Source organism: Leptonychotes weddellii, chromosome 1, assembly GCF_054177405.1.
Source record: "Leptonychotes weddellii isolate Sample4059 chromosome 1, ASM5417740v2, whole genome shotgun sequence".
Classification (NCBI taxonomy): domain Eukaryota; kingdom Metazoa; phylum Chordata; class Mammalia; order Carnivora; family Phocidae; genus Leptonychotes; species Leptonychotes weddellii.
The window spans coordinates 116,567,047-116,591,728 of record NC_138369.1 but is presented as its reverse complement, the minus strand read 5'-3'; the positions used below and the strand labels follow the sequence as shown (position 1 = coordinate 116,591,728).

The 24,682-nt window shown below is 42.4% G+C and overlaps 1 protein-coding gene across 1 annotated transcript in view; it reads right to left on the bottom strand.

The window, feature by feature from the left end:
- Positions 1 to 24,682, bottom strand: part of LOC115940224 (uncharacterized) — a 695,973-nt gene that overhangs the window by 60,959 nt on the left and 610,332 nt on the right. The window lies entirely within an intron of this gene.

Sequence of the window (24,682 nt, the reverse complement as noted above, 5' to 3'; positions counted from 1 at the left end):
TTGATTAACCAGCCACATACAAGAACAGGTGTTTCTTTTACCCTTGAGAACCCTTGCATCCATCCATAGTATTTGCCTCACATTTCATTCTAATTTGATGTTTGATACATTTCAACCCATTTCCCCTATAAAATATTCCTTGGGCCTGATTTCAAAGCCTCAGATCTAGGATTTAGTCTCTACTGGACTTGCGATTTCTTATCAGGAAGATTGACAGTTAACAGCATTCTATTCCTAGACTCTTGCATGTTACATCACCAAAAACATTTGTATCAGTTTACTATTTTGATTATTACAGGATGATTCTGATGTTTCTAGAATGTATGCAGTGTGCCTTTATTCCCTGCTTCTTTGCCTTTTAGTATTTTTTTATTGAAGATTCTGAGGTTGTTCAAACAATTGCTGATACTTCCTGATTGCAAGATATCTCTGCGGGCTTTTAAACATATTTAAATATATTTCTAAACTTTCATTCACTTGCATAAGCATGAATGCACGGCTTCTGAATGCAGAATTAAAAAAATGATTTTTTTCTTAGGCTGAAGAGTCATTCATTTAAAAATACATTTTAAGATTCAGTGTTTATTTGTAACTCTATAATGGAACGCTGGAAGAAGTGGCATATAAGAAGTGACCCACAAAATATCTTTGAAAAATGATAACTGATTTTCCATGAGTCTTCATTTTGATATTTGATGTTATTTTGCAAATGTGAGAAATAGATATCCAGATGAGGATACTGAGGGTCACAGAGGCACCCAGATCCAGGAATAATCTGGTGTGAGAAGCACTAGATTTCTCATACTTATTCTTTTTCACTGAATTTTAACTCTCTTTAAAAGAAATGGTTTTATAACTGGTAAAATGTTGTCATGGCACTTATGAGGACTTTGTTTCCTGGGTGAATAAACCTATAAATCAACCTATTAAAATAGATAATATTCAGCCTCATTTTATGTTATTCTAGAAACTTTATCTTAAATCCATTAAATAATTTTCTATGGTACCCTGGTACAATCTCGCTCCTCTACCTTTCCCCTTCACCTGGAATATGGCCCGGCCCCATGTCTTTCTACCATAGCCCTACCTATTCTTCAATCCCCATTTTCTCCAACAAGCTTCTCTAGGCTACTCTGTATTTTCATAGCTGTTTGTTCATACCTTTACCATAGCTTATCCTGAAAAGACATTTGTGCACATGCCAATTTCTCTTTCAAAGATAGCTGGGCCCAAATCTTGAGATTTTTTGTACTTTCTGGTTCCAATCCCTACTTTTTTCTTATTTTTTAAAGAGTTTATTTTTGAGGCACTCGGGTGGCTCAGTCAGTTGGGTGGCCAAGTCTTGATTTTGGCTCAGGTCATGATCTCAGGGTTCTGGGATCCATGTTCAGTGGGGAGTCTGCTTGAGGATTCTTTCTCCCTCTGCCCCTCCCCCTGCTCCAGTGCTCTCTCTCTCTCTAAAATAAATAGGTAAATCTTTTTTTGAAAAGTTTATTTTTAGGGGTAACTGGGTAGCTCAGTCGTTAAGCATCTGCCTTCGGCTCAGGTCATGAACCCAGAGTCCTGGGATTGAGCCCTGCATCAGGCTCCCTGCTTGGTGGGAAGCCTGTTTCTCCCTCTCCCTCTCCCCCTTCTTGTGTTCCCTCTCTTGCTCTCTCTCTCTCTGTCAAATAAATAAATAAAATCTTAAAAAAAATAAATAAAAAGTTTATTTTTAAGTATCCCCTATACCCAATGTGGAGCTCTAACGTAAAACCCCAAGATCAAGAGTCACATGCTTTACTCATAATAATGAATTGTATCCATCAGCTCTCAAATAAGTGAGATATATTTACAATACTGAGAGAGGGGGACAAATCTGATATTATAGAAATTAATCCTCAAACAGCTGACTGAATTTTTCACTATGCATTGTGATTTTTCTACTACACAGTTATATACTTTTGCTTTCCTAAGAATATAGAACCTTTTTATGCCTGGTTGACTTACTTAAAAATGTCACTAGAAATAATTCTTGTACCAATTAAAGTAACATCTTATTTTGCCAAAATTATATTAATCTGTCCAGGCTGATAACAACTTCAGGGGTGGGGGAGAAAGGGGGAGAGAGAGAGAAGAAGGAAGGAAGGAAGGAAAGAAAGAAAGAGAGAGAGAGAGAGAAAGAAAGAAAGAAAGAAAGAAAGAAAGAAAGAAAGAAAGAAAGAAAGAAAGAAAGGAGGGAAGGAGGGAGGAGGGAAGGAGGAAGGAAACACACCTTTGCTACCACAGTATATTGGACAGGGATGACTTAAAAGAAAAATGAGGACTCTCTGATCTTTATTTATGCTTTTCTTTTTTTTTTTAATTTTATTTATTTATTTGACAGAGAGAGAGACAGCGAGAGCAGGAACACAAGCAGGAAGCAGGGGGAGTCGGAGAGGAAGAAGCAGGCTTCCCGCTGAGCAGGGAGCCTGATGCGGGGCTTGATCCCAGGACCCTGGGATTATGACCTGAGCCGAAGGCAGACGCCCAATGGCTGAGCCACCCAGGCGCCCCTATTTATGCTTTTCAATGTTTTCCATGGTGCTTCTATGTACTTACATATAAATATGACAAAATTTCTTTTCAGATTCCTAAAATAATTCTCCTCCTCCTTCATCTTCTTTTGCAACATGAGAAATTTACCTGAAAACTACCTGATAGCTTAAATGACTTAGAAAGACTATATCAAGACAGCACAAGAGGAAAACTGCCAGAATCTATAACATTAAAAGTTGATCCCTCAGGATTGAATTTTGGTTGTCAGAGAACTATTGATACTATACTTCAGGGTTCTCTGACTTGTTATAAGTTTAACTGAAGTAAATGTTTTCTTGTGCAGCATATCAGTTTGGCATCAGATTGCATTAGATAAGCCCCTTAAGGCCCAAGCTGCTCTACATTTTAAAACAAAATTACCTAAAAACCAAGGAGTAACACAAGGAGGGGGAGGAAAGAAAAAAGGGAAAGAGGGAGGAAAGAGAAAAGAAGACAAGAAGGAAAGGAGGGAGGGAGGGAGGAAGGGAGGAGAGGTAGGAGGAAGGAAACCTGTTTTGGACAATGACAGATGTTAAAGACACACATGAGCAAACTAAATGAAATTGGTAATATAATTAAAAAATTGCAAAAGGCATCTAAACAAACATATTCGTGCTAATATGAGAGTTCTTATTTTGTCATTTCTTAATTTGAGAATTAGTAGAGAAGATAATCAAAGCTTGAATTTGGAGGCTTGGGCATCTACCTCCAAGTCAAAATGAATAATCTTTGGTCTAATGTCACGTTTTAATTGACAAACCTTAGTACAAGGAAGGTTATCATATATGTCATTATTGATACAAACTGACAAATGCAACATCCAGCTAGAACAGTTGCTTTTCCTTTTCTGGATACTTTTTAATTTTATCTAATCCCAAAAAGCCTAACTGGATTTGTCTGGCTGCCCGCATAATTTAAGGACAAAAACCTTAATTTAAGTATATATAAAATGACTAATTTAAGTGCATACAATTTAAGAAATAAACAAATAATTTCCATATTAACATCCACACTGCCTTCATTACATAATTAAAACAATGTAATTAAAAACCTCCTTAAGAAGAATCACATGGCAGTATCCTTTTGTATTTCTTGATTTCTGTTTGTTCAGATAGATTATATCAATAGCAAGTTAACTAAACATTTTCTTTATTATTTCTAGAGTATTTTGCAAACTTTTTTTTTTAACATGGAAAGTAAAAACCAAAGAGAAACAAAAGTAGTCCTATACAACTTTGTTTATCCAACTTGCTAAGATGTTAAAAGATACGAGTCTATAAAAACTAGAAGGGCAGAGGCTGGGGAGTAAGGGAATTAGGAAGAGGTTGGTAAAAGGGTAGAAACTTTCAGCTACCAGATGAATACTGTCTGAGGATCTAATGGTTAACGTGGCGACTGTAATTGATAACACAGTAATGAATAACTGAAATTTGCTAAGAGAGTAAAACTTAGGGACGCCTGGGTGGCTCAGTCAGTTAGGGTTAAGCATCTGCCTTCGGCTCAGGTCATGATCCCAGAGTCCTGGGATCGAGCCCCGCATCCGGCTCCCTGCTCAGCGGGGAGCCTGCTTCTCCCTCTGCCTGCCGCTCCCCCTGTTGTGCTCTCTCTCGCTCTGACAAATAATAAATAAATCTTTTTTTTCTTTTTTTTAAAGAGAGAAAAAAACTTAAATGTTCTTACCAAAAAAAAAAAAAAAAGACAAACGTGAGGTGATAGATATGTTAATTAAGCAGATAGGAGGAATACTTTCACAATGTTTATGTTTATCAAATCATCAGGATATATGCTTTAAATATCTTCCAGTTTTGTTGATTTTATCTCAATGAAACTGAAAAAGAAGGGAACCTCACTTACAACACTCTAGAACTTGATCAATGCCATGCTATCCAGTACTTCATATGCAGAACGTGTTTCTAAAGGCTTATTTGTTGTTACATGCTATTTTGAAACAATTTATGGTTTTCAAGGACATTTTAAAAAATTCCAGGCAGTTATTAGTTTATATAGGGTTGCCCATGTTTGGCTTTTAGAAATTAAGACTGTCTCCTCTGAAAGACTATTGATACGCACACATATGCATGTGCGTGCACACACGAGGGAAAACACTAAATCATGACATGTATTTTTAAGTGAATAGAATTTTTTTTCGATCAGGTCCTTTAACTTCTGTATCTGTGAAATATAAAAACTTTGCTCCTTCATACAAAATCTTGATTTTCAGGGATGTAGAACACAAAAGGAATTTAAATGCCTATTGCTACAGGTTAATCACTTAAAACAGAAGCTATAAAATCTGAGTGGGTATCCCAGTTCTTCCATTTATCAGCTGGATCACAGTGTACAAGTGACTCAGCTTCCTCCTTGGTAAAATGAGATTAGTGTTATGTGTTTATATCATAACAGTCTTCTAAGGATCAAACAAAATTATGAATTGAGAAGTGTTCTGTAAGCTGTAGGGCATTAAACAAATTTAAGATGTTTTTAAATAATAATTTTATCTAATTGAGAAATTTTGATTTATGCCAGATAGTATTTCTAACAGAGAGTCTGATATCTAAGCACAGGTCCCACTTTGGAACCATATATTTAATCAATAGGAAGTGGAGTGTCTTTCTGCTCACCTCTCTGACAGATTAGCAACCTGTAAGAAAAAGATCTACAGTCAGAGTCATGCTGTATTAGGTGGACAATGTAATCACTAGGACAATTCTTAATACAAAGAAAGTGGAAACATGAGTCTGAAGAGGGGAAATATCAAAGGTACTCTTTATCGAGAGTGAAACTTTGAAATTCATCTATTTAAAATTAATCACTATTCTTTTAGTTAAGCTGTTGTCATCTCTAACTTTTCCTGAGTAGAAAATAATCTACACTTCCAACTAAGTTATTCATGGTCCAATTTGTTCTCAGAATACTATAATAGGCTTTGTGAAGATAAGTTTTATAATAGGGATTTAACATAGTGAGAAGCCAAGACACAGAGGCCTTCAAACACAAAGAGTATATATGTGTATAAATTGCTCATCCCCTCCCCCTCTTCTTCCCCTCCCCCTTGTCCCGTCTCCCAAAAGGACACTCACCCCTACTTAAAATCTAGTTTTTACAAAGGATTCAGATGAAATGCCAGCTCAACAACTTCACAGTACAATTGGTTTAGCTACTGCAGTGTTGCTTGGGAGCTATTTTCAACAGTGTTGGGGAAAGAGGGAAACTTCAAGTAAAGCACCCCCAGAAGAAGGAATGCTGGGAAGGGTTTTAGGAAAGAGAAACGTTCAAAATCTTCCCTCTTGGCAGCTCCGTCTTGCTTGATGACCACATTTACATACTGAGTTCACAGGCTAGAACTCTCAAAGTGAACTCTACTTTCCTGGAGAAAATAAAACTTTCAGGGTGGCATCCTGGAAGAAAAAAAAAAGGAGGAAAAAGAAAGAATCACTGATGATTTATATACATTATTTTTTTTTTCTAGCTTTTGGTATCTTAAACTGTTGAAAATACAGAGTTAATTCAGAGACACTATTAATTTATTGGTTTTTCCCCTTTTGTGCTTTAAGAGCTAACCTTCCACATTTATAATTTTTAATCTCATTTGGATCCAAATAGGTATATTGGCTCTTTGTTTTACAAAGTGACAAGGTACTTGGCCTGCGGTGCAGGTGTGTCTTCATTCTAAGGTTCCTAATTTTCCCATTTTAAACATATCAAGACACACACACACACGTAATTTAGTATTTAAAATCCGAGAAACTCTCTATTAATGTATTTTAATAACTAGCTTCTCTTTCTGTATATGTTACATCTCTGCTGTGCCTATTTCATTGCAAGTCAGGCTATCTTATTTGCATATTTGTAACAAAGTATATAAAAGGAGAAAGATGCCTGGTTTGAGGGTTTATATTCAAAACTTTCCTTAGATTAAGAAAATCCTACAAATCACATAAAAATTATGTAACAAATATCTATTTTAAATTTTTCTTTACAAAGAAAGATTTCTTAAGTTGCTTTTTAATGTGCTTTTAACGATTTCTAGCACTCACACCTCCTTACTTGCTTTCCAAACTGTTTACACTGTCCCCAATAACACTCAGCAGAAAGCTGTCATTCCTGGCTAAATCCTTACTTAGCGTGGATGCTATGCTTCCGTGAGACAGGGTCAGGGGGTCAAAATAGATTTTGGAGGCCACCTGGAGAGTCCAGGCCATGAACTGACTCAAAAAATTTATATCAGAGCCGGAATAGTCCACCTCCCAGGGTCAGATCTGGCCTGACACTCCAACTACAGGCTGGGGCATGCTAGACGGAGCTCCGAGAGAGGCCAGAGTGGTTGACCCTGCTAGCTGACCTCTTCAAACTTCAGGAGAATTTTTTTGGCAGTTACCACGGTGACTGGGTACTCTAAAGGCTTATCCTTCTTACTGAAAGGAGGAAAAAAATTAGGAAAAAATATGTTAAAACCTACCTTGCAGAGATGCCTCTCACAGTTAAAGTTTAAAAAAAAATCGAGGGAGTTCTAAATTGTGTATGCCTTTATATTAATTTCTACTGCTGTCCTAAAGAAATTGGAATTTCTAAGGTCTTTCCAAGCCGCAAAATTCACATTTGGAATAGATACTGCCTTTTTTTTTTCCTTTCCAATAGCTGACAATTTGAATAATGTATTAAAATACTTTTTAAACAACGTAATTTACTTGGAATATCTAATAACTCTCCGCTTTTCTTTGAGAATAATCAGCTTTGAAATAAGACCCATCATAAATGCTAATCTATTAGGGAAAAAAATACTGTAACTAAATAATCATTTTTGCCTCAAAAATAAACTCAATATTTTTTTTCCTGAAAGAAAAGTGTCCATTTTTGCTTAACTTGAAATAGTAAAATTAGAAGAAAAGCAAGGGGCTATTATTATTATTATATATTCTATCTTTTACCAAGTGACTTGTGTACATGAAAAACAACATCGCAAAAATAATTTACTATAACAAAAGAATACAGGGAGGAAAAAATGAAATGTGTACTTTATTTTAGAGCCATGCACATTAAAGCTAAAAAAGCCATAGCATATTCGTCCACGTTAATATCAAATGTTAACTTGTCCTAAAGCTCCACAACAATAGAAAGACTTATAAATTAAAATTTAATTCCCCATGGGGTAAACCTATACACATTTTAAGACTTTACTAGTTGCTTTTTGGTAACAGATTGTAATACAAAATACTTTAGAATGGCTCCTATATGTGACTTGAAATGAGACGAGAATTGTAATAACTTGGATAATACTCTTCGATCATAATAATACTTGCTTTTAAAAATACCTGTGTACTATACAATGATTTTTTGTAAAGCAAAACCAATGACTCTTAGTGTTGCTGCTGCTCTGGCCCTCCCTTAATTTTCCCATCTACCTTGTACATGACTGAGGTCCTAGATGCCTTGAAAGGGCTTTCTCCAGCATCTGGGTGCTGGGTGTGTGTGTGTGTGTGTGTGTGTGTGTGTGTGTGTGAGTGTGTGAGCATGAGCGTGCACAAATGAAGCAAGGGTGAGCGGGAGAGTGGATTTGCATTTTAAAAAGCAGTGGCTATATAACAAAACAATGTCTTTGGCCTAAATATTATTTCTTATCTTGACTCTAAGCCAAGAAAAAGAAATGATGAATTATAGAAATGTCGTAACTGACACTCCAAAAATGAATACTGATTCACTTCAAATTTCAGAGGTATGTTCTAACCTAATCTTGAATGTTCATTTTGCTGTGACCTATTTTCCCCATTCTGTAATCACCACTAAATTCTTAGAACAGACTGGACATAAAGGCAAGGATCTGTTAATTAATCTTAATTTTTAAGAAACAAAATATAATTCAGGATATAATTTCCTTTCTTGCCTTGTTCTCAAAACAGCTAGTAAAAGGGCAGATCAGAGACTATTTTGATGAGGTGATTTTGCCATGTGATCCAATTGCACTTTGCTAAAACACAGGTCTTTCAACTAGATGGCGTGGTTCTTGCCATCGCAAAGTGGGCAACCAGGTTGGTGAGTCACCACAACTGTGGTACCAGCTCATTCTCTATGATGAGCTCAAATTGTCCTTCCCAGTTGGGAACTCTTGGCAAGCTTCCCTAAAGACCCGGAGGCTGGCAAAGTATGAGGAACTCTCCAACAGGAAATGAGGTCCTCCTCAGGTTTTGAAAAGAGCTGATAGAAAATCTTAAAATGAGGCAAGCCAGACCAGGATCTCCTAAACCACAAGCCTTATCTTGGGCGAAACATTATTTCTAAGTTGGATCTGAAAAGGAAAAGAAGTTTAAGTGTAACACAATGGTTCATTTGTATGCGAGAAAACAATGCCAAGTCTCTTAGCTTGATTTCCTCTAGTCAAATTTAGGATCTTTTAGGAAAAAAACAAAAATCATTTGTCAATCTTCTGTATAAACTTTTACTGAAAAGATGATGAAATAGATAGTTTATTCAGTAACTCATAGACCTGGATCTTTTCTTAGGTTGAAAGTTCACAAGTGTGTTACAGGACTACAGAATCTAGGGACTAAGAGGGTCCTAAGAGATGACCTAGTCCTAGCTTTTTACTTTCTATATGTGGAATCTGAAGCCCCAAACCACGAACTGCCGTGCATACCAACTGTTAGTTACATGCCTAAACTGGGACCTAGATCCTACTTGGCATGTCCAGCCTAGTGTGTTCTCTACTACAATATGTGGCCCCTTTACAGCGGAAAAGAATATTGTTAGTCCACACCAACAGACATATTCAAAGCCTCGGGGATACAGTTAATCTGAGACCATGGTATAAAATGATTGTAAAACTCATTCATGTTGCACTTTCAGGAAACAACTTTAGATATCACGTGAGCAGAAATTCTACAAAATCAGGTAGTAAAGCAATAAAATAATACGTGTTATAGGAAGCTTCAAAGTTCTTAGGGACTCCTGTCTGATGGTAACAAGGGCATGTTGTTAATATTATTTCTCCAGCTAATTGTTTTTATTGATTTGTTATGGCTAGTAAGCACTGATTGATTTTCTTTGAATCGGTACAGAGCTCCACTCTGCCAGGTCTGTAATTAAAGACCAAGAAGCAGGGCTTTGGGTATCAGCCTATCTAGGTTTCCAGTGGTATGAAAGAATCTGTCCAAAAAATCACAGACTGTATAAGATACCCTGGCTGCCAGTCTGGAAAAGGCTTAATCTGGTCTTTCTTTAACGTTTCTCTAATTTACTTCAGTTTTAACTTGTATCTATTAGGATCAGTAGATCCTGAAAATTAAATAAATAGAAGCCTATAGGAAAATGTGGAATTCATTGCTGATAGCCCAAACTGCCACTTTGTAGCTGCATCCAGTTGTAACACTTATTCTCCATATCATGTATTTTCAGCACTGCCCCCAAATTCTCCTGTTAACTTGTCATGGCATTTGTGAGATCATGATTTAATTCTGAGAATTTGGCTCCGGGCCCCAGAGGAAAAAAGAGCAAGGGATAAAAATTTAAGGGGAGGAGAAAAAGTACCAGGTATGCTGAGGAGCCAATGGTTTCACAGGAAAGAAAGCTGGTATTTAGGAAGATGGTCATACGGGATTAAGAGCTGAAGGCAATAGGAGGCAGGTACTTAACTCCCACCGAGAATTTCAAAGAAATGCTGTATTCTTTCCATCCATTCCAATGGGGGCATCTTTGGTACTAATCGCAGGGAACGAAAATCACTACTCTGAGGTTGGGTCTGAACAATGTTTGTTTGGCAACTCTCAGTCAGAGCTCCAGAAGAAGCTCAGCCACCCCACTTTGCCCATGCGCATCTATTGTTCTGTTTCTCAAAACACTTTAGAAAGCCTCCTCTTGACCCAGAAGCTGACTTCTCCACCCAAAGGAGAAAGAGCTGTTAAAGGAAGCTTTTTGACAGAAGGGAACTTGCTGATATAGAAATATTTTTCTTTTTGGAATCAAGGCTGAGAGGCCAGAGAGCTGAGCGGGCAGAAGAAAGTCAGTGAGGAGTTGGAAGATTAAAGAGTGAGAACTTTCCACTTGGTTCTGAACTCCACCCCCAGGACCAGACTGGCTGTGCTCCAGGGGCAATGTGGATGACAAAAATGCTAGTTGCCTTCCCCAGCTTCTTAACCTGCCTTTACACTTTCCCAGAACTGTTCCTTCCATCCAAGTGGGCACAGCAATCCAGCCCGGACACGATGCCCTGAACTGCTCCTGGGAGCGGGCTCTGAAGCAACTTTGACCAGGGCCTGCCTGCTCCCAGGACGGGGCCATGTGAAAAAAGCCCTACTCTTTTGGCATCTTTCATAGGCTCCTTGGGAAATTGTTAAAGACAGAAATTTTGAAATTGAATTTTAATGATTATCAGCAAAGAGGGGTGAGGCACCGCAGCTGCTTCATCTGCAGGACAGCCCAGCCCCTTGGTCACCACACCCTCCAGGCCAGCAAGAGGAAGGGAAAAGGAGGGGCACGAAGGTAAAAGTTTCCACTTTCCGAATAAGGGCCCTGGCCCTGGGCATTTGAGTCATCCGCATCCACAAATACAAAAGAAATGGCAAACAAAACAAAACAAAAAATGGTAACTTCAGGTCTCAGTCCCAGGTTGCTCACCTGAACTGTGGGCCCAACAACAGAGCCTTTGGGGGCGGGGGGTGAGGGACCTTTTTGTGAAGGAACTCGCGAGAAGGGCAAAGTTTTATAGGAGGTGGAACCAGTTTCTCCCCTAGATCTTCATGGCTCATGTGCTGGGAGGGACTGGAGTCAGACGAATGTTCCTTTTTCCCTCTTCTACCTGCCATTTCTCAGTGAGAAGCAGGCTATGGGAAAATGCGCTTCCACCACCAGTTTCCTAATCCGCAAACTCCAGTGCCTGAGAGTGAAACTTCATGAAAAGTTATTGCCAGCGACAAATTTGGGCTGACAAATTGTCAATAATCACGCCTTCAAACTGCTGGATGGCTTTCAGGCTATAAAGAAGCAGATGCACGGAGGTGGCGGGGTGGGGGGGCAGGATGCCGGAACCACCCAGTGCATACTTTTCCAGGTTTGCCCCCCCACCAGGCCGTGCTCTGCCCCCCAACAAGCGAATGCGTCTGTTCGGTTCAGGACTGCAGGGCGCCTACCAGTCGGCTCTAGCCCTTGCTCTCTTTCTTCCTGTTGCTCACACAGGCTGCTCCCCGGGAAACCTCTCTCTACCCTTTCCTCCAATTAACCCTTCTGGGTGCGTGTGTCTGTGGTCTCAAGCGCCCTTGATTTACAGTCGGGTTACCCGAGTTTTCTTTTGTTGGAAATGCTGGGCCCGCAATACCTTGGCATGTGTTGGACGTCTAGTTACTTCTGCATGCCTGTCTATATCCTGAGACAGAGAAAATTATTAGGAATTGATGCTCAAGATAAATAATAGTGATGTTTTTATCTGTGGATGCATTGGAAGAATGAGTGCATATTAATTCATTTCAGAACTTAAGAGAGATCTGAAAAAGATCTTTCAAAGTGCTTATATGTTATCACCTCTATAAACATCACCCCACCCAACACAGACACACATTCACAAAAGCACCCTTTGATTTTTTTTTTTTTTAACATTCTGGACTGTGTTTTAAATTTGGAAGCAACTTTAAACACATACATTGATCTAAACATGACTTTCTATGTAAGATATGATTTCTTGTGAGGTTTACAAATCCAGTTACCTAATCATAAGATTTCAGATTAAATTATCAGTCACAGCCCTCCTAGAAGGTTGATTTAGCTACAAAAGTTTGGGTTCACAATTTAATTCACTCTTCTTTCTCCAACTTGAGTTTAAATTTCTTCTATTAAACACAACACAGCACTTGAATTAAGGGTCTTCTTGTTAAACTGGGGGCTTTTCTCATTTCCCTGAACTCCATAAATGAACTGCATTGTCATATAATCGATAGGAAAAACAGCTGTCACAGGTCCTACGCAACCCCTCACCACAGAAATAACACGATCTGGCATTTCTGAGTTTGAAAAATGTGCTATTTGGATGACATGAGACCAAAACTACTACCCAGACAGCATAAATGTCATAGTCTCTATGAATGGCTGAGGACCGATTTGCTGAGACCAAGGAGATATGAGAATAGGCTTCTCTGCTGGTTAGAGACCAAGTGCTCCCTTTTTTCTTCCACCAAGAGGAAGTCTGAGTATTGGGATCTAGGACTTGAGGCTATTTTTAAGTTCATCTAAGTTTGTTTGCTCTTCTAGAGTTTATAACAGAATTTCAAACTAGGTGTTTTTCTCCCCAAACCTATAAGCAATTCAGATTTGGATTTTGGAGTTAAAATCTGAAACTAAATGTCCAACAGTTTCAAAACCTATCCTTTGAAGTCCTGGATCCTTCCCATCAATGTGATCAGGAGTTCTGCAGTATATAAATCCTTCGGCTCAAAAGTAACTGAATAGCATCCGAAATTAAGTAGCAGGAACCCATAAATCTCTGGCAAGATGTTTCTCTGCCTCAGCGTCACTGTATTTTGCTGTACTCCCAGCCTTCTCTACAATCTGCCACCTACAAATGCTGCCATGAAGAAGACATAATCCTTCCTTATCTGTATCGGCTCCCTTTAACTATGATCTACTACTCTGGACTTTTAACTCAATGACTTGTTTCATCTTGGGTTTTTGGTTTTTTTGTGGAATCTATCCCACTTGGTAGGTTAGATTATGTGATAAACATGTTAATTTATCTCGGGAAGAACCTTGCTGGGAAGCCTCATGAACGTGGCATACTACAAATCATTTACACATAAGGTGAAAGGTATTCTGACTCATGAATTTGCTCTGTCAGCAAGCTGATGTAGTAAATATTAGTTATACCCATCTATATGAAGAAAAGTACTAGAGGGGATCAAACAGCAGCAAGCTAGGTGAGACAAATTCAGTTTACAATGTCAAAGCATAGGTACGCAAAACTTCTCTTTTGTAAAACTAAAGTTGTGGGAGCCTGCATTTCCCACATTTACCATCACTAAGATCTTTGGGATCAACTAAGAAACACCACTTCTAATTAGTTCATTTGTCATCAGAGAACCACTGCATCCAGCCAGGTATTTTGCTCCTATTCAACCCTAGAAGAAAACGGGACAACATGTGCTATTATAAAAAGCTCAGCATTCAGTGCCAACATTTCAAATTGGCCTCATTTTACAAGATCTCAGAAACCCCCAACTCATTCAGACTATGCCTTGGCAACCTTGCTCTAGCCCCAAACAGGACTGTAACACAGTCGAGTTTATCCATTATCATAGTTCACAGGCTTCTCCATAGCTGCGAGTTGACATTTGGAACTCGTGTCACGCAGAAGAGGTGAAAACCCCTCTAGGAACCGAGTCACTGATTTCCAAAGTAAATGCCATAGGTGGGTGGGAGGAGGAGGTAGCAGGGGACAGGGAAGGAAAGAACTAGGTACGGGATAACCAGGCTGTGAGTGACCTAGCTGATGTCCACCAAAGGTAGGTAACTGATGAAAAGAGTTCTCTTCTGGGATACTCGAGTGTCTGAATTTACCTTATTATAATTACGGGAAATGACTGATTTCATCCCACTCCTATACACTACACCGAAGAGTCTTATTTATTTATTTATTTTAGAAATATGGCACATTAAACTATCTAGTCCTTGATTCCCAAGACATAAACCACGTGAGGTCAATATCACAAATTGGAGAATTTGCCTCAATTCTTAATCACACAATGCAGAGATATGATACACTGGATATGGGAGCTGTACTGGACAACCCCAGCGTATATGGTCCTAAAATTCTAAGTTGTTCATTTCTGTCTATACTTGCATACGCCCCCCCCCCAAAAAAACAACACCCACAGGAAATATTTCTTTCCCTTACTCTCTGCAATCTAAACTTAAGAGTACACAAACCATGAGCTGGAGGTAACTGCTTATCTGCAGTGCTATTTATGAAACACTTATCTTTTTTTGTCCTCCCTAGACACCCACCCCAAGGGACTGAGCAGTGCACTCTGCTGCTACCCAGCTAGGTCTGAGCGAAAGGGGGGGCGCTGCGAGCCCATCTTTGCCACTGCAGCGCTCTCGCCACGAGCACCTGCTTTCTCACCAGTTCACCAAGCTCCCTCTCGGCTTCATTTCACAAGCATTCTGGGTCTCCATTTATCTGTTAAAATGGCCCAGGGTGTTTGCCAGGAGTATTGTGCCACCATCGCTGGCACATCTTGTCTGTCATTACACAAAGCGTTCTAAAAAGCTATTTCCAACCCTGAAAATATACTCTTACTACAGAAGTCATTACATTAGCATAACAAGCACCAAGTGCCAAGATGGCAATTTGGTTATAGATCCGAAATCCTTCCTGTTCCATCAGCTAGATGTCCAGGGATGCTGTGACCCTGTTGCCACCACAGTCTGGGTCAGTGGACTACCCCCCCACCCCCCCACCCCCGCCTTGAAGGAAGTTCTGTTGGGGTGAACAGTTTGTCCTTGGGAACTCAGACTAGGATGGAAGTTTCAAGTTTCGCCTGCCCCCGTTGGGACATTTCTTAAAGAACCCAGATACCTCTCTCTCTCTCTCTCTCTTTTTTTTCCCCCCTCTTTCGGTACCCTTCTTTGACGGAGAAAATATGTCTTAAATGATATTCTTCCACAGGTGTCTCATTGGACATAGACAGATATCAGGATTTCACTTGTAGGCAATACACTTTTTGGTTCTTTTGTTGGGGGTGGGGTTTGGGAAATTTGACCTCAGTCTGCCCGCCTGGCCAGTTGTGGGGGTGCAGATGAGCTGCCACTCTGCTGAGGCCCGGATGGTGGTGGTGGTGGTAAGGGTCAGCAGGGTTGAGATGTATTCAAATGTTAATTTACACCTGAAAAGACTGGCAGTCACCCACATGGGGGGTGACTGGAGTTTCTCAGGAATCCTGGCCTTAAGTGTTTCCTTGGGAAAGATGAAAGTTGAAATGGAAGAGAAATGAGGCCTAAAAGTTATGGAGCAGCAAGAAGGGAGGGAGCAGGGACAGCCTTGATGAGTTAAAGGAAGTTTATGTAGCCACCAGTTATAAATCTATTTTCAATGTTCCCTTTCCAGTGTAGTTTTAAGGTACAACAGAGGGGTGGTAATTTCCTCTTTCCTACATATTTGGAGATTGCCTATTGAATCCAAAAATATTTATGTGGAAATAAGAAGGAGGAATTAGCCTTATTTTTTTTTTTCTGCCATTGGGATGGGTTTCCTTGTTTTGCATAGTCCTTCTGTTTAACAACTGCTACCTACCCTGCTTAGTGGACTCCCGAAGTACCTCAGGAGTAACTAAGAAAGAAAAACCTTCTACATTCCAACACTGCCTCTAACCTCAAATATAGTAAAGGGTTCATTCAAGACCCCAGGACCACACTGAGGCATTAATTAGGCTGATGAAATCCATCGAAATGTATGAATTCAGCATAATCAAGTTTCTACCGCAGACTATCGTTAAGGAATACGTGAGCAGCTGGGAGAATAGAAAGTACTGTTAGAGTTAAGTCATGCATGTAATTGAGTATATTTAACATAACCATTTTAATGATCAGTGATTAAAAGTGCATCTTACTTAAATGGTATATCCTCTGCAATTTGTTCATATCAACTCGATAATATTTTCAAAAGGAAAAAGTAGGGATACAAATTTCTAAACAAGATCTTTTTTGAGTTTGTGGGGGGAAGCAGGAAAGCGAACTGAAAGGGGGAAAAAAAGCAGCTTTTGCGTGCAAACAGTTCCACCAGTGTGATATAAATTAATCACTGTTTTAGGCATCTCTGGGCTCAGTTCAAAGTATTGGGAATATATAACAAGTGATTTTCTTTCATTCCCTTGAAAAGAATGTATTTCATTAAAGATGCTTTCTTAGTCCAACAAGATTATTTTTGAAATCTCAAATCCTGCTGATTTTAAGAGCTTTTCTTAGGAACCTGGGAAGTTCACTTTTCGGATTCTTCTTCCAACCTGTAGGGTTGGCTTATCTTAGTGGAATTTGCCTTTGTGAAGACAGCACTGGGAAGAAGAGAGACAGCCTCACAAGGAAAGAGATGTGCCCCCCCCCGCCCCCAACCCCGGCCGGCCGCCGCCGGACCTGGCAGTCTAGGGCCGTAGCCAGAAGCCCTCACAGGGAAATTAGCTGTTCAGATCAGCTAGGGGCCTGACCAAGAGCCCACGCGTTTAGAGGCAGACTCGGCTGTGCTCTATTCACATGGACCTGGCCAGATAAATGAAGTCATTGTGGAGCCGTGCATAAGCCAGCCCAACTCTTTTTGTTGTGGTTTCTCAGCTTTTGTGAGCAAAACACGCAAATCCCGATTATCCAGGAAAGAAGAGGTGGATCCAGATCTACAGGTAGAAGTATGTAATCCCACAATATCTACACATCTATGCAGGCATTACAAAAGTGAGAGTTTAAGAGGAGGATGCAGTTGGCCCAGTTCCCAAAAGTTGCCACACGGGGCTCTTTTTACCTCCTTTCACCCCTGCCCCCATCCTACAGAGAGACCAACCTATTCCCCCACTCAAAATAGGGTTTGAAGAATGGCACATCTTGAATGTCTGGGCGTTGCACCGTAACTTTTACCAACCAGAGAGTGAGAAAGGAAGGCACAACCGCACAGAAGTATATTGGAACATACTATCTGCCTGTTGCCAACAAGACAAAAATATTTTAAGGGGAAATTCATTTTGAAGCCTTCCTTTCACCCAGAAGCATGTCTTCCTTGGCTTGGAGGGACAGCTCTTGGGAAATCAAGTCTCTCAAGGAGCTCTTCCGCACCCAATGTATAGTCTCTAAATATAGTGGAATAGTCATGCCAGGGGTAGTCAGTGCAAGAGAATCTGCAGTCTTGAAAGCATCTTTTTCTTCTGGCTATGGTGGCACTTAAATGATAATGCGAGCAATGGAGCTAGGAGATTTATATCTTTTGGAAAGTAGGGCGAGCCAGATGGTAATAGCGTCATTAACACACAAACTTGGGATGTGCAAGTGAAGCTTGAAATTGGGAAAGAGATCGGGAGAACAAAGGGGGCTGCTGTTGAAAGGCTACCCCTCTCCTGCCGGCCAAAGCTAAGAGCCTCTTGGTACTGGGGTCTGCTCCTGCCTGGAGCTGGATAATAAACGACAGCTCTCCCCCTCCCCTGTTGTGACTTAGAAAACACGGAGAAAACTTTTGCAACAGGCAAATGTGGCACTTATTTATGTGTAACCCTTTGTAGTCTGAAGTGGCAGGAATGGGTCTTTAATTCAACTGCACTCCCACCCTCCACCCCCTACCCTAGTTTGATAAGCTCTTGCAATTGTTGACATTTATTTTATGAAATCAAAGTGCCGCTTGTTGCACGTTTCAGACAAAAGTTCCTTTTCCTCCCCCTATGTAAGCATTCTAAGTAAATATTAAAGGTTGAACAGCACCACCTTTTTCATTTTGGTGATGGGGGTTGGTGCGGAGGTGTTGGGGGGGTAAACTCTGGAGTTTTACTTTGGAAAGTCTTAATGTTTAAGTTAAACTCCCACTTGTCCGAACAGATGTAACTCAGAGAGAACAGAGAAGGCATTAAGACAAGATTAACAATGGCATTAATAGTAATAATGCATGTTTATAATAAACACCCACACAAACATTTATAAACAGGCAGGGCAGTTTGGAACTAAAGAAAACAAAATTAATATCTTCGTTCTCCTTTCTATTAACTCAATGTATATATGCGTGTATATATCATACATATGATATATATCTATGGCTTCTGGGAAGACAGCAAAAGTAACGGGTCATTAAGTATTGAATGGCTTGAGTGATGCCTGTTAGCGACTAAAAGTTGACGATGGCTAAACTAAAATCGAACGTTTTTCTTTTTCTTCTTAAAAAAAAAAAAATACTAGAGCTCTTTAAAAGCCCGGAGGACTTACCCTCAAGGCATTATTCAGAGAAAAACTGAGACTGGCCGTTCGTCACAGGCAATTGTAAAGGGTTTCAAAGGGCCGATCAAACGATCGCCAGAGTAATCTACATTCAAGTCCGGATGATGGTGTTACGGCACACACCTGCGGGGTGTTTGCTGTCCGTGCCCCTCGCCGAGCTACAAATCATCATTAAAGCGAGCTGCTTAAGCTTCTTCCCAGCATCTAGACAAGAGTTACTTGGGACAGTTCACTTTGATATTGCTACAGCTCGCAATTGACAAGCAAGCTATTTTGGAGCTCGAGCCCGAGCCCACACCCTAGTGAGCGCGGCAAAGTCAGGAGGGTGGCATGGTGGCGATGGGGGGAGGTGAGCAATTGTAAAAGTCTGTTTCTCCAATTTCCTGAGCAGAATCACCACAAGAATGTATAGGAATCCAGGTTAGAAGCAGCTGAAACCCGCCTCGAGTTTTCTGCTCAGGGCTCTTCCAAAACTTCTTCACTGGCTTGCCACAACTTTGAGCCGCCTCAGACTCCAGTCACCATCTCACGACCTCAGTTTCTCTCCTCTCCCTTACATACACACCCTGGGGCCAGCACACTCCCTCGAGTGCAGGATCACGTTTTTCTCGGCCAGGACCGAGATCTAGTTTGAAACTTTCACTTTTGGTTCATTCGTTTGGGATTACATGCCCCCTTTCAATGCCGACCGGCCCTCACTGCCCTAACTTTGAGAGACAGAGAAAAAAAAAGTCTGGAGTTGGGTAAAAAGAAAGGGACGTAGGGGTCGGACAGCTGGAGGCGGGGGAACGGGAGGAATGTCGGTTTCTGTCTGCTGCCTGCCTGGGTGTCTGCAAGCCCTCGGCAATCCGTGTGCTCCCCACTTGGGGGGCGGAGAGGGGGAATAACCGGCTGCCGGTGATGCCAAGATCAACACTCGGAGTGAATGTATCAATAGACCAATTTTTTGCTCCCACCGCGAGCTTTTTCATTTCAACCCAGAGTAGAGGCGTCTGCGCTCCGCAAGACACAACAGCACGGTAACGTCCGGAAAAAAGAGGGCGCTAGATGCGGGAGGCGCGAATATGGAAATTAACTCATTAGGAAGGGGTGTGGTTACCGCGTAGCCCCCTCCTCCATCCCTTCCTTTCTCCCTTGCTGCCACCGTCCCAGCTTGCTAAATATGAGATTCCAAACAAACAAATAAAGCAGAAGCTGACTACGCAGCCCCAGATCAAACACGCTCCAGATAATTCGCTTCTCTCAGCGCTGCGGCCAGACCTGCGGCGCAGCGCGGGCCCCTAACGCCCGTCAGTAGCTTCAGCTTCCCCTCCTCGCCAGCGCCGGCTTCCGCGCCTCTGAAAGCCAGGGCCCGCCGCGGCGTTTCGAAGGCACAGCACGTGGCCCTGACGCCCTGTTTGGTAAACGTTTTAAAAACATCAGACGAACGCTTCCACCAATATGGTAACCCTCTGAGGGCCTCTGCTGATCTCAGAGGTTCTCTTCTAGAAGGTGCCTGGAGGGGAGGATGGTGGTGTTCTCTGGGTTAAAAAGCCCAAACTAGAAAGTAGTGTCCCAGACTGCCCGGCAGGGAGATTTTCCCGTGGCGCGGCACCCCGAGTGCAGGGAAGGGTAGGGCGTGAGTAGACCGGCTGGAGCCATGGGTGAGCACCGGGGTCTATCTGAGCGTTAAAGACCCGGGTTGAGATATCATTAACCAGAGACCAAGTGCCCAAGAGTGAGAGCGAGGGGGTTAGAAAATCTAGGATGCGTAATTTTGTGTCCAAATTAAATGTTTGGATGGGGGGGGCGGGACATAAGAAAGAAACAAGACGCAAAACCTCTCACCTCCCCCTCCCAGCCACCCTGCCTCCAAGTCCTCAAAGCTTGTCTCTGTGGAGGGCTGGAGGGAGGAAAATTGTACTTTTATGGTTTTTCTTCCTGCATGGCCCGCCTCCCCAGCCCTGCTCCCTGCCCAGCGCTCCCCCAGCTGCGGGCTCCTTGGAGGAAGGCCGCCCAGTCCCCTCGTCTCCCGCTGCCTGCAGGCCACCGAGCCTCAAAGCGCGCATTGTCCAGCGGGGGCGGGGAGGCCATCGGGCCCCTGGAGAAGAATAACACTGCGCCCAACTCCTGTTAGGGAAAGTTTCCTAATGCACTCCTTGTGGTAAAATACACTTTTAACGGGGCGGGGGATGGGAGTGAGGGTAAGTTTTGAAAATCCACTGCCTTCTCTCAATTCCTCGACTCTTCCCCTTGTCACTTTTTAGGTTCTCAGAAAGGGGGGAGAGTGAACCGGAAAGAAATTGGAAGGTGGCCGAAAATGTGGACATGACTCTATAACCGTCCATATGATGCTTTTTAAAAATGCGGGTGGGAAGAGAGAAGGGGGATGTCTCCACCCAGGTCTGGGCCGAGGACAGCTGCACGGTGCGCGGGGGGTGAGGGGAGAGGGGCCCCGAGGGCGCGTGTGCAGGCGAAGCATTTCGCACCTCCTGTTTATCTTAGAAGCGAGGCGGGGACGGGGGGGAGCGAATTGTTCTGCCTCCCGACAGGCAGTGGAAGTTGAATAAAATGGAGAGGCGGGCAAACGCAAAAACAAAACCTGCTGTAGACTCCGAGTCTCTCTCCTTGACCCGAATTCCAAATGGTGGGGGGTTCTCCATTTGCTAAAGACTCCGAAGTCTTAAGACCCCAGAGGCAGCGGTCCTCCAGCGACGGCAAAAGCTGTGATAGAGAACCGTTAGAATTGAGGCTTTGGGGGCAAATGTGATTAATCTTTCATTCGAGCAGCGGGGACCCATTCCTTCCAAGCGTTGCCGGTCTGCATTTGAGGGGTCTGTAGGTTTCGTCTGCTCTTCCAGGCATTTGCAAAATAACGGCTCGTGTCCCTTGCAAAACTCTGCCTGAAACAAATATATTCCAAGACACTGCACTGGTGAATCCGTTTTAAAAATCAAATCAAAACAAAATAAGACTTTTTAAAAAGCCCCAGGCAGGTACTCTCGATGTCCAACAACCAAAGTGACCGAAGGGGAGCATTAGTGGTTGTGGCTCTTTGGGAGTTGCGCTAATTTGGTGTGTGGACTCAATGCCTTAATGCTAAATCGGCAATATAAAGGGCTGAAGTGCAAGCCCGATAAAAAGCTCTAATTGCTACTGGAAGATTTAGGTGGTTGCTAGGATCTGAGGACCACCATCGCCACAAAAAACCTCCAATAGAGTGTTTGGGCTGTGTGTATGGGGGTTGGGGGGTAGAGTTTCTACGGCGAATAGTGCCCACATCTGCTGGAACTTCCATATCTAAGCTGTTCATTTACGGGAGCCAACTTATGAAATCTCCACAATTAGATCTTCATTGTTCTTCCTCCACAACACTGTCTAGAAAGAAAAGGTCTTCTCGGTCGGGGCCAATCCAACGAAGCGTTTGACGTTATTAAATAATAAAGCGATTGTGATTTACATTGTTGTTCAGGAAAAAAGGCCAATTATCCACTGTTATGTTGCCATAAAGATCATATTAACTCGAATTAGTAATCAAACAATATGCGAGCGTTTAAAAAAGTACAGCCGAACTGGGTGACAGCTACCGCGACGTCTTCACTTTCACCAGCGAACCCACCCGCGCCGGCAGCCCGAGCGAGAGAGACAGTCGCCGCAGACCCGAAAGGCGGGAGAGAGCAGCAAAGTGGTGATTAACGGTCTCCAGTGTTAATTATTCTCAATTAATCCCGAACAGTGCAAACCTTCCCCGGTTCTCTGGAAGTTCCCGGGTTTGGGATGCTCTGAGAATGCCGCCTTTCTGGGAGGGGTTTATAAGAATTCCGGAAGAGGCAATCGCAATGCAAGTGTACCTGTGAGCGAAAGGGTAGGGGTGTAGGTGTGTGTGCGGGAGGTTCGCTGCCCTTCCCAGAGCCTGGCGTGCACCCCGAGGCAGGTGCCTGGGGCGGGCAAGGCCCGCAGCGTCCTTACACCCCTAGTGAATCTTGCGTCTTCTTTACTCAAATCACTCTCTCTCGCCCTCTGTTATTAGGTTTATAACTCTTTGCCCACTTAAATTTGTGCAGCCAACCAAGGAAATCTAAATAGGTTTGAGTCGCCCCTTGGGTACAGAATGGAGGCTTTAATAAGAAAGATTAATTGTGGGTGTGTAACCTGCCAGAAGACGCGGCAGCTATCAAGTAGCGGAGGGCAGTGTGTCGAAGGGAGGGAGATGCCTCTCTTCTAGGCCCAGACTTTAGTAGGCGCCGCAGGCATACTTAACGCAGGCCACCCGACAACTCCTTGCAGTCACAAGCGAAGGACTCCACAGAGATGGTAAGACCCATCCATCTCTCCTTGTGTTATTTGAGGTTTTAAAGAACTTGGCCTTTATTCGCCCTGCACACCAAATCCCCATGCCCTGCGCCCCGACGGACCCCGGACTCTCTGCCTCCACGCGCGCGAGGTGGGGAGTTGGGGGGGAATGCCGTGCCCGCTGCCCTGGGAGGTCTGCCTATTCCTACCCCCACCTACTGAACAATGTTTAGGCGAATGATAAAAAAGGTTTTGCTCCGAGGGCTAGAAAGTTGATTTTTTGTTGCCACGATGAAAAATTTGTCCGGCTACATGTTTTTTGTTTGTTTTTTAATATATATATATATATATATATATATATATATATATAAGCAAACAGGGATCAATTTTCCTCGGCGCGATGCTTCAGTCCCGGCACAGAGGGAAATCAGGCAGGGGCAGGGCGGTTGGGATCTCGCCCCGCGCTGCGGCGGTGCCGGGGGAACAGTCCCAGCAGCACAGCCCTTTCCTCGCCCCTCCCTCTTTCTACTAAGTGTTCGGATCCCAGACTGTGAGGTGGCGAAGGGGGTGGGGGTGCAGAGGAATAGGAACCCGGTGGGGGTGGCGGGAAGAAGGGATTGACTAGAATACTTTCTCTAGTAGCGTTTCCTCCTTGGACAATTCCACTCAAAACTCGAGGCACCAAGGCCCGAGTTTAAACAAATGTGAAATGAAATCTTCGGAAGGTCCAGCCCTTGCAGCGGTGGGAGAGCCAAAGGGTGGTCGCATCTTTGTCCAGAGTTTTGAAACAGTTGCTGCCTTTCCTAACTCCGTGCTCTATCTCCCACCCCTCTCCCCAGTAAAACCAATTCAAAAGGGGACAGACTCCACTCCACAAGATTAATGTCCGTTCATTTGCAGGATTAACCCTCTCACGCAGCATAATAAAATACTAGAGGTCCTTTTAAATTTAAATAAATACACGAAATCCGTGCCTTCTCTCTTTTCTTGTTTGGTCTCTCTTGGGACATCAGCAAACATCGTCTTGGAACCTAAAAGTCGGTCTCATAAGAACTTTTAACTCAGAGTTTTCAGATCATCTGGGGGCTGTTGAAGGCATTGGCCTTGGTAGAGAGTGGAGAGACCAGCTAACTTTAAATATCTATAGCTTTACATTTTGATTTGGAACTCACGATTAAAAATCTATTTGTTCCTTCCAGGGCTGAGCAGATTTCAATGTTGGTCATAGGAGCCACAAAATGTTCATTAAAGGAACCTAACCAAGGCTACTGTATGGCCACTTTGTGAACTCAGAACTATGGATGGGGGGAAAAGTATGAAAGTGTGAGTTGATGTCACGCTGGCTGTCAGTGTGTGGTCTATTGTGGAGAATGGTGCTTTTTGACTGAACAGAGGGAGCCCCCCTCCCCCCTTCCCCAGCTCTACTGCACCTGCACTGGATGAGGGAGTCCCTGCCATTCAGCCCATCGCAGATTGTTCAAACAGAAGACATCTCTGACAGCACTCAATTCATTACATTTCTTCCTGCTTTTCAAACCAACACACACACACAAAATGAGTATTGCCAGCCAGTGACAGCCAAAAAAAAAAAAAAAAAAATCTTAAAATACTTTATATGCAGCTAATTTGGAAGCTCACACAACTAACCATGAAATATTTTGTATCCTTAACTTGTAAAGCTTCTTGAAAAAAGATTACCTGATTTTTCCTATTAAAAACATACCTCCATAGTTTATATGAGGATAGTAAGTTTGTAGAAAGACACTGCAGCATGGCGCAGGAAGTTTCAATAGGAATGGAAGCAGAAACATGCAAAAGAGAAAAGCCCTGATTTATCTTATCAAAAGGGCCGGCTTGAAATGCATTCATAATTTATGCCGGTGAAGCAGCTTGCTAACAGAGGTGGGGTACCCAAGAGCCA